At 38.5% G+C, this 17,641-nt stretch overlaps 1 protein-coding gene and 1 pseudogene across 17 annotated transcripts in view; one reads left to right on the forward strand and one right to left on the reverse strand.

Moving 5' to 3' along the window:
- The window catches only part of LOC105427286 (adenylate kinase isoenzyme 5), a 308,338-nt gene that overhangs the window by 166,734 nt on the left and 123,963 nt on the right, over positions 1-17,641 (reverse strand). The gene's annotated exons all lie outside the window — the stretch shown is intronic.
- On the forward strand, positions 1,621-13,906 carry LOC148935613 (uncharacterized; annotated as a pseudogene).

Consider the following 17,641-nt stretch of genomic DNA (forward strand, 5'->3'; position numbering starts at 1 on the left):
TCAGTAATGTATCATTATTATATTAGCTGCTCCGCGCGGCTAAGTGCCATTCGGGCTATCACACTGTGGTTTGGATCTCGAAAAAAGTTGCTAAAAATAGAAAGAGGTTTAAAGTTAAATAAAAATATGTACAAAAGGAATTTCGAGGTCGCTGATTACGAATTTGGTATAAAAATTTTAAAATTCAAAATGGCAGATCTAATATGGCTAATTGTTCGGAATTTCATATAACTTAGTGTATAAGAATATTCGAAATTGCTAACGATTATAAGATTACATTTGCGAAATTAAGAACAGTGTATGTGATTTGATCGATTCTTATTTCTTTTAAACATTTTTGAAGAGTCGTTATTATGCAAAAGACAATCAGATTTTATTATGCACCCTCTCGTAATAGACCACCTTGTCGTGATTAAGGGGCTTCCCGTTCCGATGACCACCTGATGGCAGTAGCGGAGTTCAACCCCGGGAAAGCCCGGGTGCGAGGAGTCGGGATCTAAGTGCCCATCGAGCGGGTGTTCTCGCAGACGTGTCGTCGCGTCGCTGGATGCTCCTGATGGCACGGCTGACACATACGATGGGGGAGCTTGCCCCCTCAGAGACGGACTGTGGAGTCGTCCGGACGTATTCCGGGGCAGGGTCCGCAATACGGATACCATCGGGGCCGCTCGGACTTATTCCGAGGTCATGGAGTTTATGGGGCAGGTCGAGTTCCTTAGCCAGTTAAGGCAGCCGATCTAGGGAAAAGCCACCTCGAAACTAAACTATTTCCATAACTTTATTGGTTGGCTTAAGAAAGGTTGTTTACTGGTCCAGGATTACTGATCGGACACCCAGGACCCGGCGTAACGGCGTGACCCGGCCTCCCCTCTCCCTCTACGTCGTCAATGATGGGCGGGCAGCGGAGTTGTCGGCGAGCTCCGCTTGCCTACCGGCTATCGCTCGAGATAGCTTGTTTGAGCCTTGTGGAGCGTCGCTCCACGATACAAGGCTCATCATGCACCCCCCCCCCTCAATCTGTGTCGCATCCCTCGGATTCCTCCGGGAGTCGTTATAACGCGGCGCGTCCAGTTTCGTAGAAGTGTGATCAAGGAGTCCGGAAGTGTCAAGGAGGCGGAAGAATCGTCTTCAAGAGGGATATTTCGGGCACGCTTGGAGGATTGACCCCTGATGTCCCAGAGTTTCATGAGCGTCTGATGTCATCCGGGATGTTTATATGTGTTCCCGGGTTGGACGACGCTCCGTTGGACTCCAAGAGGTCAATTTTAGACTGATCCTCGGAGTATGAAGAGGATCCAGCGACTTTTGGGCCGCTGTACACTCTCGAGAGAGTGAGGGGAGTGCCAAGCCCTCTGATCTGTTTAGGACTCAGGGTGGACGCGGTGTCTGACCCCTCACCTTCTGAATCGGAAAGGGTGACGGCCACCGGCGGGGTTTCGCCGGTCCCCGCCTCCATTGAGATAGTCGACCCCGATTTCTCTCGTGGGGGTCCCTGGCCCCAGTGGCATCAGGCCTCTATCTGTAGCGTCCCCGAACTCGGATCCGGGCCCTTCGAGGCCAAAGAGAAATAGGGGTCGATCCCGTCTTGACAGGTCGGCTCCTATGAGACTCGCGTCCCCGATGGTCCTCGAGATCGAGAGGGACAAGGGGGAACCTCTGCCCAAAGCAGTGGGAATGAGGAGGAAGGTCCCTGACTTTTTCGCCACCCGCCGCCTTATAGTTGAAGAGGATATCTCCTCGAATGAGGAAAAGGTGGCTGCATTCCCGGTCGCTAATATGACAAGCGACCAGCGTCGAGAGTTTGAGCACTTCGCTCATCTCGTTGAGCATATGGCGCTGTCCGGATGTGTCGTCGATGGCGGATCCTTCGGCTCCTGTCCCGGTGACTATCGTTGACGGTGATGAGACCTTATGGTCCACCATCGTCAAGCGCAGACGGAGGAGTTCGGCGGCTGGGAGTTTCCGGCCTCCCCCTCCTCCCCCCCCCTTTCCATGCCCCTACGAGCAAGAAGGGAGGTAAGAGGAAAACCCGGCTGGTTGTGGGCGTGGCTTCTGCCTGTAAATCCGGGGTCGCTGGTGCGGGTGGGCCAAGAGTCTCTGGGTCCCGATCTGCTTCCCGCCCAGCGGCGAAGAAGAAGGAGAGCGCGGCCCCGGCCTGCGTGGGGTCTCTGCCCTTGTTTCTGGGACTAGCTCCTCGGTATCGATAGTGGCGGAGCCATCTTCTCTCCCTCCTCTTATGGAGAGGAAGGGGAAGAAGAAGAAGGGGGGAAGGAAGGGGAAGCAGGATGATGTGGCTCGTGTCTCGCCTGCTCCCCTTCCACCTAAAAAAGCGGGCGGTAGGAGGGCATTATGCCCTTCTCCTCCGCTCGGAAACACCTCCCTCATTTTGTCGCGACGACAGGGGAGGGGGGAATTGAGGCGATGATAAGGCGGACGCGGGATGCCATCTCTCTTCCGGAGATTGGCATCTCCGGCGGGATTCGCCCCCGCACTTCGATGGCCGGGAACTTCCTGCTGAAAATTCCCGGCGGTGCTGCGGCGGACCCCTTAGCCGACGAGCTTGCTCTTTGCTGAGAATCCGGCGGTGCGGATCGGCCGTGCGGAGGTTTGACCTCCGCATAAGCGGGTTCGATTGCTCCGTCATCGCCGCGGATGTGGCTGGCCAGGTGGCGGATGTGATGCCGCTGATATTCGTAGTGGCCAGCCTAAGTTTGGTGGCGACGACCGATTAAGAACTATTTGGGTCCAATGCCCGGCTGCCGCAACTCTTCGTGTGGCGAGGAGCAGGAGAGTGATTCTAGGCTGGTCGTCGGCCCGAGTGGACCTGCTTAAGGACAGACCACTCAAATGCTACAAGTGCCAAGCCCAGGGCTATACGCAGCAGCGGTGTCCGGATCATATTGATCTGGCCATAACTGCGGGCAGGAGGGGCACGTATTAATAAGATATGTATTCATGAAGCAAGAGAAAAGAATTGTAACCAGTCCAATTGTTTAAGTATAAGTATATTATAACAATCTTTTTATTTTATTTTAAAGAAATGCGCAAAGAATTTTTATTAACGTTATTAATCCTCAAGATGGATCTGTTGCAAGTCTGAATACCACATAAGCATATGACAAGCAACGAACGAAAAACGATATCTAATGAACATCCTGCTTAGCTACCTCAGACTCCTAGTATCAATGTATCCCTCTTCAACAAGATCAGACCATGATCAGCCTATATAAATGAAGCCCCTTAGGCCGCGAGAGGCACTATTCTTCAACCCTTCATCTAACTCACATCAAGAACATTCATAAGTCACATCGCTCATCTATTCACACATTTCAGTAAATTTTTTGCAATTTCACTTAAAATCTGTGAACCGAAATCATTCAACATTCTGGAAACAAATCGAGGCTTTAGTTTTTTTTCACGACAATTTCCTTGATTAACAGTAAGTCCTTCATTGATTATTTATTAATCCTGACTTTCTAAAATTTCCTCCTAAAATCCTAAAATTTTTCGAATTTTCTATTCAATTGCCTCATCTCACTAAAATTTATTTTTTCTTTCTTTCTCTCTCTCTTATTAACCGGTGCGAACCGCCTGGAACTCCAAATATTGTAGCAGGTCTTTGAAGATTCCCGGTTGCTCTTTCCTCTCTCTCCCCCTCTTTCTTTCTCCCTCTCCCTACCCTCTTTCCTTTCTTCCCTTATATGCGTCTTTCTTCATTTATTTATCCTTTTTCCTCATAATGAATCAATCAGAAATGCCACTTCTATATCTTGGCAACCCAATTGTACTATAAAACGCGTCCGTCATCGTCATAGCTGTGGGACTCGACGGGTGCTCAAGAGCAGGAATAAAAAATCTAAACAAATTTTAAAAGAACCGATCGAATCGATGCCGTCAACATTGACTATCTCTGCTCCTGAATCTCTTCTACCTCTACCTTTACAATTGATTCGCGACTTGCCTACTGAACTATCCCAACTAACATCGATTATTTCTGCTTCTGCATCTTCTTCCGATTTATTATCCCAATTTTTTACTGATCCATTTACTGATCCACTAGAACGATTAATTCAAGCAATAAACTCAAGCTACTCTCCGGTACATCTATTCTATAGAATCTCTTCTCGATTTTCAAGCCCAATCTCTCGGTCTTGTTCAAGATGGCGAACCCCTTTTTTCAGATTTAGAAGAAGAATTTTCCTGTCCTTTCGATTTAATAATCCTTCTCTCCGAAGAAAACTAACTATTTCCCTCCTTAACTCTCCAATATCAATATCATTACACTTACATATTTATTATTAAGCTTATCATTTAATCATCCCGAATTATTGTTTCATTTAATTTAAATAATTAATTTAAATTTACTCGACAATTAATATTATATCGCCAAGTAGGATCGTCGCTCAAGTAAATTAAATACTATTTACGCTGCCTCAGTGGAAATCCTATTCGATGACCTCCGCATCATTATAACACTCGCGATAACACATATGCATACTACTCTCCACACGCTAATTCTCTTGTTTCCTCAATCATGTATACCTGTAAACTTATTAAAAATTTAATTTAGATTTTATTTTCTTTCTTTATTTTTCTTAAAACCCCTCGTTACATTTTCCCCATCCCATTGATCGCACGAGGTTTGTCCCTGATAAAAAGAATTAAATTTCTTGATCTAAGAAGAACCGACGAACGTCTACGGAGCAACGTCATAGCGTTCTCTTATCGCTGATCTAATGCCGAGACTTATCAGTGCGCTTCGACTCGGAAGATCATGTTTCTACGCCTGACTCTTGAGAGAACAGCTGTTCGTCCTTCCGAGCCCATTCGCTCTCTGCGAATCATTTCTTAATTCTTAATTTCTCAATTTCTTGATTTTCTTGGGCTGGACGTAACAGTCTCATGCTTGAAATAAGTGGATTTGAAGATACCAAGAGCCAGTAAAACACATCTTCTATCGTATTTTTGGGTGAATTTTTTCTGAAAAACTTTTCACTATATTTTTTTATATGCTTATTTTCGACTTCTTGGCCATTTTCGGATAATTGATCGATTGGCGATCTTACATACAGCTGATTGTATTATTTAAGTTCCATGTATTAGAACTTTATGAATTGTTGTAGACATGTAATATCAAGGAAAATTTTCTACGCACATCTCCGCCACAATATTTTTTGAAATTTTGAAATTTTTAACATTCACATTGTATTCATTTGACATGATCTGCATGATAATGTGAAATCATTTAATGAAATCTTTGTCAAATCCTAGGGTTGCAGCAGACATTAATGATTATTAAAAAAAAAAAATGAATTGTTGCCATCATTGGAGTTGCCAAATTAGTAACATTAATTTCTTTACATTTTACTAATCAAGATCATTAAATTGTTTTGGTGTTGCTCCGCATAAATATTGCATAGATTTAATAATATTACTGCGTTACATATCTTGTTATTAATCATGCTAAAAATCATTTCATAATATATTATATTTCTTTTTCATCCCACATAATTTCAAAAGGAAGAAGAGACGCCATTTGATCTTTAATGTATTTCTTTTTATTTAAAGTAGATATTCTTATGCAAAAACTATAGTCTTAGGTAATATCTACAAAAATGAGATGACGAAGGGAGGGTGTGCGTCACGGCGGGGCCCGACCACGAACCAGTCGTGAAAACTCGTAATTATTTTGCGAAAAAATAGTACTTCAGCTAGGAATCGAACTTGGATCTCCTGCTTACCGGGTAGGCATCTTATCCCTTCAATTACTGAGGCATGTGATGATATTTATCGCAAATAATATATTTAAAATAACACGTCAACAATACAATGATATATATATATATATATATATATATATATATATATATATACACATATTACAATATACATATATACATGTATTCTTTCGAATCCCCACGACTGATAATCCAGAGAGATGATGGTCCTATTCTCTCGATCAGATTTTTCCATATCACTACTTCCTTTTGAAATTTATTATCTCTGGAGACCAGTTGCAATGGAATTAATGAAGTAATAAACATATTAACGCCCGAGCTAATCTCATCGAAACTTTTGTTTGTATTCGCTTTGCCTTGAAGTACTCGCATCCCCATTTTAAAATCAATCTGACATTTTTAAGAATTTCTGGAGATCATGTTTTTATAGTATCCTTTTGGATAAAATTCTTTCAGACGTACGATTTAAGTATGCCTGTACACTTTCCGCACGAGTTTTAATTACCTAAATATTTCGTGGGTAACATCGAACTTTGGCTAAAATTTTTTCGTAACAGCAATATATAAGAGCCTTGTGCTTTTTTATTGAATTTCTAGTAAGCAAGTATTGATTTCTTGATAACTTTTCTTCAATGACATCGTAAAGCGCAGCATCATCAAACATTTCAATAATAGAGGGAGAATAATTTTAATGCTCTTCTATATGTATCAGCTTGTGTTGATGTCGTTGATATTTAATGAATTTCTTTGATATTTCTTTGGCAAAGGCCACTACAGGCCACAGAAGAACGAAGGCTCATTTCAGTAGTCAACGATAACTCTGACATGCTTCGTGAATTACGTAATTCTCAGTAATTCTTCTTTTCTTGGTTTCGATCACTTGCTTTCTCGAACTCGTCGACCGTAAATCGTCGACCACATTTTTTTGATTCTGCAGATTTCGATTTCGCCCTATTTGTTTTAGACATATTCGAACTCACAGGTTTTTCATTAGTTGTAGAAACATTCTCTGAAGTACATAATCGAATTATTGTGAGAAACTTTGAATTTTAGTTTAATTTTTTTTGATAACTCAGATTAAGAAAGATATATTTCTGCATTAAATTTCAAAGTCAAACAATATTATTGGGTCTATGCATAATTCCGTAGCGAAATTCCGACAAATGTCGTTCGCAGTTTTTCCGCTCGCACATGTGTCAAACATATGAAGTGTCGTACATTAAGTGAAAGTTAAAATTTGTGCCGACATTTTAAAAAGTATTCATCGAGATCCGTGACGTATACGAAGTTTAATTATATTTTGAACATGGAAGGAAAAAACGTGTATTTTCGATGTATTTCGCTTTTTTATTTCCGAAAAGGCAAAAATGCGTCGCAAACTCATAAAAAGATCTGCGTCGTGTACGGAGAGAATGCCGTAAGCGAAAGTGTGTGTCGGAAATGGTTTGCGAAATTTCGTTGCGGAGATTTTGATCTCCAAGATGTTCCTCGCTCTGGTCGACCAGTCACTACTGATGTCGATGAAATCAAGGCTTTAATCGACTCCAACCAGCATTTGACGACTACAGAGATTGGACATAATCTCAACATTGATCAATCAACTGTTTCAAGACATTTACGGAAGCTTGGGATGGTAAATAAGCTTGATGTTTGAGTGTCGCATGAACTGAGCGAAAAGAATTTAATGGGCCGAATTTCAGCTTGCGATTCTCTGCTTCAACGCCATCAAAACGAATCATTTTTAAAGCGGATGATCACTGGCGATGAAAAGTAGATTGTCTACAACAATGTCAGTCGAAAAAGATCATGGTCGAAGCGCTCAGAGGCTACTCAGACAGTCGCAAAGGCTGTATTACACTCGAAGAAGATCATGCTCAGTGGTCATAATAGACGATTTCTTTCCAATCTCACCAGAGGAATCTTGATCCCTCTGATGGGATTGGAAAGGAATCGTCTATTATAAACTGCTGCCACCTAACAAAACGATTGATTCGACCAAGTATTGCTCACAACTGGCGTTGTGTTCCATCAGGACAACGCTAGACCACACGTTTCTCTGATGACCCGGCAAAAATTATTGCGGCTTGGATAGGATGTTTTGGTGCACCCATCGTATAATCCGGACTTTGCACCTTCGGACTATCACTTATTCCGCTACAGAACAATTTGAATAACAAAACCTTTAGTTTCCTGGATGTCCTTAAAAACCACTTGGATGACTTCTTTGGCCAAAAATCTCAGGACTTCTATGAAAGAGGGATAATGAAGCTCATGGAGAGATGGCAGAAAGTCATTGAACAGAATAGAACATATTTAGTTGATTAAAATCGCTTTTTTTACTAAATATTTTGCGTTTGAAATTTAGTCGATTTTCGCTACGAAATTGTACATAGACTCAATAGTAAAAATATTCAAAAGTATGCATGTTAACAATTACTTTTAAAAAAAAGTAAAAAAAGGTATCAAGTAGTCTAGTGGACGCTTGAAAAAAAACTTATACAAGAAAAAATAGAATCTAATATCTTTTATTTAAAAAAAAATAGAATCTAAATGATACGTATCTCTATATCTTTATTAAAGAATCTTTTTACTTTAGCTATATGATAAAAAAAATTATGTTAGGAAATTGCAATATCTAATTTGATTCTAGTTGTGATGAAATTAAAAAATAAAATCTAAGTGTAGTATCTTTGTGACATTTTCATTTATTGAAGAGTCTTCCTATTCTAACACAAATGCTATAATTAACTAGCTATAATTAAAAAACAAAAAATTTGTTTCCACATTGCCAACTCGACTCGAATGATATCATTTGTATAACGACGTAAAAGATACGATTTTCTTAGATTGTAACTTATCTTATCCTATAAACTAAATTCATTATTGGAGAAACATCTGAGGAACGGCATAGCTTTAAAACTTTAAATCTTTTATAGTTTTTATAATTTTTATAGTTTTTATAGTTATTATAGTTTTCTTATATGTAAATTTTTGTAAATTAACTACGATTTTAAACAAAAATTCAATCACATGAAAGAATCTTTTAATGTATTAGGTATACAAAAAAGTTCTGAGCTTTAGACTTCATACAACCGAAATAACAATTTAAATTTTATATATCTTCCCGCCCTTTTGCGGTTTTAAAGCGTTGACATTTAGCCTTCTAAAATGCCATATGGTTTGGTATTTGATGCACATAACATCAAAAATCAGTAGTGTTCACGATGGCAATAACAAAAGAGCATATTCGATTTTCCATCCACTTCGCGTTTCATCTGAAGAAAAATGCTGCTGAAGCCATTGCAATGATTTGTGCTGCATATGGAGAGAACGCTGTAAGTCATACTACATGTAAAAGATGGTATCAAAAATTTCGCCAAGGAGATTTCAGTTTTGAAGATGAACCGCGTGCTGGATGCCCTCAAAAGATTGAAACGGATGAATTGCAAGCACTGCTGGATATAAACTCTCCGCAAACTGAAAAGGAGCTTGCAGAACAGCTTGACGTTACGCAGCAAACCATTTCCGTACGTTTACATACGATGGAAAGGTTCAGAAGGAAGGCAGATGGGTTTCGCATGAATTGTCCGAAGACAACAAAAATCGTCGGCGTGACACTGCACTCACTTTGCTTTCAAAGTTCCGGAAAAAAGATTTTCTGCACAAAATCATTACAGGCAATGAAAAGTGGATTCTTTATAATAACCCTAAATGTAGAAAATCATGAGTTGACCCTGATCAACCTTCGACATCGACGCCAAAGCCCAATATCCACGCCAAGAAGGTTTTGCTCTGTATCTGGTGGAATTGGAAAGATGTGTTGTATTACAAGTTGTTACAACCGGGTGAAACAATCACAGCAGACCACTACCAACAACAATTGACCAATTTGAGCGATGCATTAGAAGAAAAGAGGCCATTTACTGGCCAAGGACGTCGTAAAGTGGTCTTGCTTCATGACAATGCTCGACCACATGTTGCGAAAGCGACTCAGGACCATATCTTTGCCTTAGGCTGGGAACTTCTCCCGCAGGCGGCGTATAGCCCAAACATGACGCCTTCCGATTACTACCTATTCCGGTCACTGCAGCATCATTTGGCTGATACACATTTCGTGAGATTTGAAGAGATACGAAAATGCATTGATGACTTTATCGCTTCGAAGCCGGTGAGCTTTTATCGTTAAGGAATTCGCAAACTATCCGAAAGATGGCAAAAGGTCGTTGATGCAAACGGGGAATATTTCGCTGATTAATATTTTTGTTTGTTTTTGAATAAAGATTGAATTTTATAAAAAAAAGCTCAGAACTTTTTTGTACACCTAATAAGTCTAAAATTTGAGACTCTTTTCTATATACGATATATACGAGAAATGTAAGGCTCTTATAAAACCATCTGATAAATCCTTATTTGACTTTCTTGGAGATCAATTAACGACAGGTAAAGTTCAATACATAATTATGTCTTAATTTATTATTTATTAAATGTAATAAAATTATATAAAAATTTACGAGATAAATGTGTATACTACGTCATAATGTTAAAAGTAAATATTTTGTTAATTATAGATCCTAAGACTGCAATAAGCTTATTTTTGTTGTTTCTTTGGTTTCTTTGGTTCCACCTCGTAATAGAGTGAAAGGAAGCAAGACTTTTTGGAAACCATTTGTGTCAGAAGCAAGCAATGGATTTTTCATTCAAGTAAAAAATACAAGTGACATTGAATCTGTTAAGCAAGAAAGAGTCAATTTTATGTATAAGAAAAGTTTAACAATTTAACTACTATACATTATAGTAGTTAGTCCCAGTTTATGTAATATTCATGCCTTTTATGTCGTTATTGATCACAAAAATTATCAAACATCAACACTTATTGCTGCTTTGCAATTCTGTTTTCAAATATATTTCGTTTTAGATGTAGTAAAGTATACGTCAGAAAGCCACCATCTGTGGTTTTTATTATAATGGGAATTATTTAATATTAAATGTGAACAAGATATAACGGAGCACATCCTTCCGTTCCGTTCCTCCTCCGACTTTACCCCGATCGACCATCCGTCGGGGACCGCCGAACATCAGATGGAGTGGCCGCGGCAGTGGCCGCAAGAGGCATTCATGCCTTTTTTTTAATCTGCAATATTCACGAACTCCGAAGCGTCGGAGCAGAGCACGGGAATATCGCGTAAATATGATTATTTCGAAGTATTCTCCCCGCGCCGCACCACGCGCCGTACCATCGAGCATGAATGCGTCTCGCGCCGCACCGACACCGCGCCACGCAAGCGAGCGAGCATCCCGATCGCGTCCATAAGCGCGTAATTACCTTACCTCCGAATTCCTTTCTTACTTTTTTACATCCCTCGCTCCGATTCTTTATCATCCCAAAAAAATCAATTATATCCGATCCTTCTCTCCGCTCCTGGAAAGAGGGATGCTAACTCTGAAATCGACCAATCCGACCGATCCGACCGAAAATACCGAGATCGATCTCGGGTATAAAAAGATATCGCTCTCCACAAGAAATCATCCTGTTCCACGCTCGCCTTCTGAGAGCACGTCTCGAAGAAGCGAGTATCCGAATCGAAGTTGATAAAAGCCTAAGTTCTGTTGGGACTCTCCCCAACGCGCCAAGTTCGCTTGGCCTGGCCGAAAGCCGTCTCTGAGCCTTTCACGGCAAGCCGAGAGCTGCTGGAGTCTCCCCAGCGCATCAAGTTCGCTCGATCCGACTCCGCCGTCTCGGAAACTCCATCGCCGGATATTGGGGTTCTTGATACCACCGAGCACTTCTAAGCACCAGGATATACCCCGGTCAGCCGAGTTCACTCGGCACCGACGCCTCCATCTCATAGCCGGGATCCTCCCCGGCTGGCCGAGTTCATTCGGCACTCTCATGACAGACGAGAAGTACGCCCCCCGTCCGCCGAACTCTCTCGGCAGAGAACGAGCCCACCCGTTCCCCGACCTGAACGGTCCAAATACGCGACATCTCACCCTCGCGACAACGCCCGCACGAACTTTAAATCCCCGCAGATTTAAAGATCGACGTACACGTACGATACCGCCGCGCGCGCCCCACGCCATCGAATTCCACGCAGCGACCAGTATCGCGCCGACCGCCGGAGCGATACTCATTTGTATCAAAACAATAAACACGCGTCAATCACCGTCTCGCCCATTCACGGCCAATTCTATGCGCGAAGATTTGTGCATTCCATCACACTAATCACTGTTAATCTTATTTTGACTGAATAAACCATTGTTATCATATAATTATCACCTAACAACTCGATCAAATTGATAATCAAATTTTTGTCTCCAACGTCCTCGCTTCCCCTTCCTGGTAACCGACTGACCGCTATCCGCACGGGAAAGCGAGACCGTTTTAAGACATTCACATCCGTTTTTACAAAATTTTGTTTGCAATCAAAAAGACTGTTATCGTACTTTCCCTTTTCTAAATGGCTTAAAAAAATATTTAATTAAAAGTCATACAGAAAATTGACCTCAACAATCAGATACAGAAAATCAAGATCAAATATCTAACTCTTCCAATATTAACAGCTATCTGCGTAGTCAAGATTCCAATATTCTAGCATTCAGGATTCAGGATTCAGGTATCTAGGATTCAATATTCATGCATCTATTGCATCTAATGTTTCTAAGCCTTCTGACGATAACACACTTGATATTTTATAAATAATTCAGAATGCTATTGTACATTTTAAAAATGTATAGTAATTGTCAAAAATGTATAGTAATTCTTCTTTGCCCCGAAATATTATTCAATATAGTAGAAAATACAAACTATTTCAAATTATCTTTGTCTGTATTGAATCCACATTAAAAAAAAAAAGTTTCGTTGAAGATATCTTGAATGAAGTATGTACTATTTTTAAGGACATTGTTAATATATTTGAAACATTAGGAACTGAATATAAAAGATTAAAATTTCTAGAAAATAATAAGTGTTACATTAAACCTAGTATTCTTTTTTATAGGAGAAAAATCAGTTCCTGCAAAAAAAAAGAAATTTTATGAAGCAAACATGACTATTGAAAAGTGTAAAGAGCAAAAAATATAATTGCGTGAGATTTTGAAGCAGTTTTTGTAATTACCAAATGTATTTCATGATATTATTTCATATATGCAAGAAGAAGAATTACACTTTGACAGAAATGTACGTACTATTATACAACGCATCACGTGACCACTTTAGGGCTAGCACTGATAGATATCTTAGGATGTCCAGTTTTTTTTTATTTGGTGGAGGATGATTTTTCGATATCACAGCATGGGATTCTGGGTTCAGACTTCTTTAAACAATTTCAAGTAAATGTAAATTATCAAGAAAATCAATTAGAATGAACGATATTATTATACCTTTTGAATTAAAAGACGAACAAGAAGAAGAATTTATAATTCCTGCTAGGCCTATTTCACAAATGCATATTAGAGTCGCGAATTCAGAATTAAAAGAAGGATATGTCCCGCGATTAATTGTGACAAACGGTAGCTACTTAGTTGATGCTTTAGTTACAGTTAGGGGACAGTAAAGTTTATCTACAAGTAATAAAAGAAGAAGAAAGAATATTAATTCCCACAATTGAAATATATAAATTTGAAACAAATGATAAAGAAATTTCAAATTCCATGAACTCAAATGCAAGCTCAAATACAAACTCATATGCGAACTCTAATTCAAATTAAAAATCAAGTTCAAATGTTAATTCAAATGAAAATCTTCTAATACAAATTTCAATACAAGCTCGAATTCAAGATCATATTTCTATATAAATCCAAATAAAAGAAAGAATAAAATAACTGATGCATTTGAACAGTTAAATAATGAAGAGCATGAACATGTTGAAAGATTAATAAAGAAAAGTGCCGATTGTTTTCATTTGCCCGATGAAAATATTAATCAATACAAAATCAATACAAATATTTTAAAACATCGCATTCAATAATAAATGAGATTCCAATAAACACTAAACAACAGAGTAATTCCAGTAATTCATAAAGACTAAAGATTAAATTAACAGACAAGTAAATTAATTATTAGAGCAAAATATAATTAAACCATCAAAATTACCTTATAATACGTCTGTGTGGATAGTTCCTAAGAGGCCGGACTTGAAAGGAAATAAGAGATGGAGACTGGTGTTAGATTTCCGTGACCTAAATGATAAGACAGTAGGTGATGCGTATCCACTCCCAAACATAACAGAAATATTGATCAACTGAGTGGTGCAAAATATTTTTTTGTACTGTATTTGACCTTGCTTCAGGTTTTTATCAAATTAAAATGCATCTGAATAGTTATAAAATAACATTTTCTACCCCCCATTGTCATTATGAATTTGATAGAATGCCCTTTGGACTTAAAAATGCCCCTACATTTCAAAGATTAATGGATTTAGTTTTGACGGAAATGCAAGGAAGCGAAATTTTTGTATACTTAGATGACATAGTATTATATGCTAGTTCGTTAACAGAATACGCAATTAAATTTGAAAAATTAATTTCACGATTAAGAGAAGCAAATTTAAAATTACAATCAGACATGTGAATTTTTAAGAAGGGAACTAACTTATTTAGGACATATAATTGCAGAAAACGGAGTCCGACCTGATCCTAAAAAGGTTGAAGCAGTTAAAAATTTTTCAATTCCTAAAAATGCAAAAAATAAAACAATTTCTTAGATTAGCTGGATATTATCGAAGATTTATTAAGGGATTTTCAAAAGTAGCTAAACTGTTAATTAATTTACTAAAAAAAGATAGAGTTTAAATGGGGAAATAAAGAACAAGAATGTTTTAATACGTTAAGAAATGCATTATGTGAAGAATATTACAGTATCCTAATTTTATAAAACCTTTTCTTTTAACTACTGACGTTTCTGGAACAGCAATAAGTGCAATTTCAAAGACAGATTGAAAAAGATCAACCGATTAATTACATTTCACGAGTATTAAATAAAGCAGAGAAAAATTATTCGACTATAGAAAAAGAATTATTAGCAATTGTATATGCTCAACATTTTTGACCTTATATTTATGGTAAAAAATTTTTCTTAATTATTGATCATTAACTTGGCTTCATAAATTGAAAGATCCAACTTCTCGTTTAGCAAGATGGAATAAAATTGGAATAAAATTGAATATGATTATGAAATAATATATAAACGAAAAATTAAGGGAAAAATTAATGCTAATGCTGATGCTTTATCTAGAAACCCTACGACAAATATCCTATATATCCAATACAACTTCAACCGATAAAATAGAAGAGTGTCCAGAGAATGAGGAAACAAGATACAGAAACGCAAATCCAAAAACTTCACCATCTTCATTAAGAAGAGGAACAATGATGAAGGAACCAGAGCCATTAGTTTTAGAAATGCAAACGCGTAATACAGAAAAGGCAGAAGGAGAAAGCGTGCCATTTATTAAAAAAAGAATTAAATGAATCTTTATTTTATAAATATACATTTCAGGCAGAAATACATAATAACTGTTGTACTCCGGATGGGCTACAACGATAATATTAGGGATAGTCGGGTTCGTTAAGCCTGAGGAGTTGGGACTCCGAGCAGGATCAAAAGAATGTAGGGCTCTTCTTCTTGAATACACTAATACACTTTCTTTATTTTAATTGATTTATTTAATAAATGCACAAATTCTTGAGATTAGTATTTCTTAGTTTATTATTTTACACACGGTTAAACATCGGCGGGCGGCTCGGCGCGTATCGCGTTACTCTGGCGGCCGACGACCGAGTATGTCACCTGAGATGCTGATAGTATGGCTCGCGTGAACTTCGCCGCGCTTTTGCAATATCTTGCGCGATGTTTACAATAATGATTCCGAACGACACGTTATTCTTGACTCTCCCGACTCCGCCTTGTGTAACCGGTTATATAGTCTGATCGATCAGCATTCCGATCGGTTGCGTCGATCGGTTGCGTGATATTGATTGATCAATATTACGCTCGGTTTGATCATCAAATTTAGGAATTTGCTGATAGGCCTTTTGCAATGTTCTCGCGTGATGCATTTCTGCGGTCTTTCGAAAGACTGGTCGCAATTTCGGCGGTCACACATTTGTGTCGTCTTTCGAAAGACTTTTCGAAATTCATGCGGCCTAATTTTGTTGCCATGCGGACTACTTTTATTATTGGTTGTAGGTCTGGCTACAACATAACTCACTCAATCAAACAAACGAAACTGATGATACAGAAAGCTTATTTAATAACAACACAGAAAATAATATACAACAAAACTCAACACTAGATTCAGAAATTTCAAATTATGAAGATGCAGGAAGTTATGATGAACCAAATTTATAAAATTATAATAATTCAAATTTACAGATAAAAGTACCACCAAATCTTTTACAGATACTTGATAATTTAACAGGAAATAATAATGAAATTAATCAAGAAATTCAAGAAAATTTAATGCCAGAAAGTAAAAATGAAGAAAAATAAAAATTATCCAAGGATTGACCAAATTTTTATTGACTACGTTGAAGAAGACAATGAAAAAATTTTGATGAAGACGAAGACAATGACAATGAACAAGATATAGACAATGAACAAGATATAGAAACTTACAATGAAATGACTTTTGACGAAATAAATGATACAACTGAAAGACAGATAATGACACGCGGACAAAAGCAAAGTATAATAAACAGTCGTGACAAAATTTTTATGCAAAAAGGAAATTATTTATACATTTTAACTGCAAACGGTAAACCTTGTGATGACGAATCAAAAACATTACAAAGTAGAAATTTAATTTCTAAAATTAAAGAAGGAAAATTAGGAAATATCGAAATAGTAAAGAAAAGAAATAAAATTAATTTAATTTTTATTTGCAAAAATAATATTAATGAAAAAATAACCAAGGAAACATTACATTGTTTAACTAGTAAATTACGAAAAGCAATTAAAGAAAATTCAATTAAAATTTTAAATATTAGGTGTACAAAAAAGTTCTGAGCTTTTTTTGTAAAATTCAATCTTTATTCAAAAACAAACAAAAAAATATTAATCAGCGAAATATTCCCCGTTTGCATCAACGACCTTTTGCCATCTTTCGGGTAGCTTGCGAATTTTTTGACGATAGAAGCTCACCGGCTTCGAAGCGATAAAGTCATCAATGCATTCTCGTATCTCTTTAAATCTCACGAAATGTGTATCAGCCAAATGATGCTGCAGCGACCGGAATAGGTAGTAACCGGAAGGCGCCATGTCTGGGCTATACGCCGCGTGCGGGAGAAGTTCCCAGCCTAACGCAAAGATATGGTCCTGAGTCGCTTTCGCAACATGTGGTCGAGCATTGTCATGAAGCAAAACTTCACTCACTTTACGACGTCCTTGGCAAGTAAATGACCTCTTTTCTTCTAATACATCGCTCAAATTGGTCAATTGTTGGTAGCGGTCTGCCGTGATTGTTTCACCCGGTTGTAACAACTCGTAATACAACACACCTTTCCAATCCCACTAGATACAGAGCAAAACCTTCTTGGCGTGGATATTGGGCTTTGGCGTCGATGTCGAAGATTGACCAGGGTCAACCCATGATTTTCTACGTTTAGGGTTATCATAAAGAATCCACTTTTCATCGCCTGTAATGATTTTGTGCAGAAAATCTTTTTTCCGGAACTTTGAAAGCAAAGTGAGTGCAGTGTCACGCCGACGATTTTTGTTGTCTTCGGACAATTCATGCGGAACCCATCTGCCTTCCTTCTGAACCTTTCCCATCGTATGTAAACGTACGGAAATGATTTGCTGCGTAACGCCAAGCTGTTCTGCAAGCTCCTTTTCAGTTTGCGCATAGTTTATATCCAGCAGTGTTTGCAATTCGTCCGTTTCAATCTTTTGAGGGCGTCCAGCA

The sequence above is a fragment of the Pogonomyrmex barbatus genome, unplaced genomic scaffold (genome assembly GCF_055798465.1).
Source record: "Pogonomyrmex barbatus isolate J1 unplaced genomic scaffold, ASM5579846v1 scaffold4, whole genome shotgun sequence".
NCBI lineage: Eukaryota > Metazoa > Arthropoda > Insecta > Hymenoptera > Formicidae > Pogonomyrmex > Pogonomyrmex barbatus.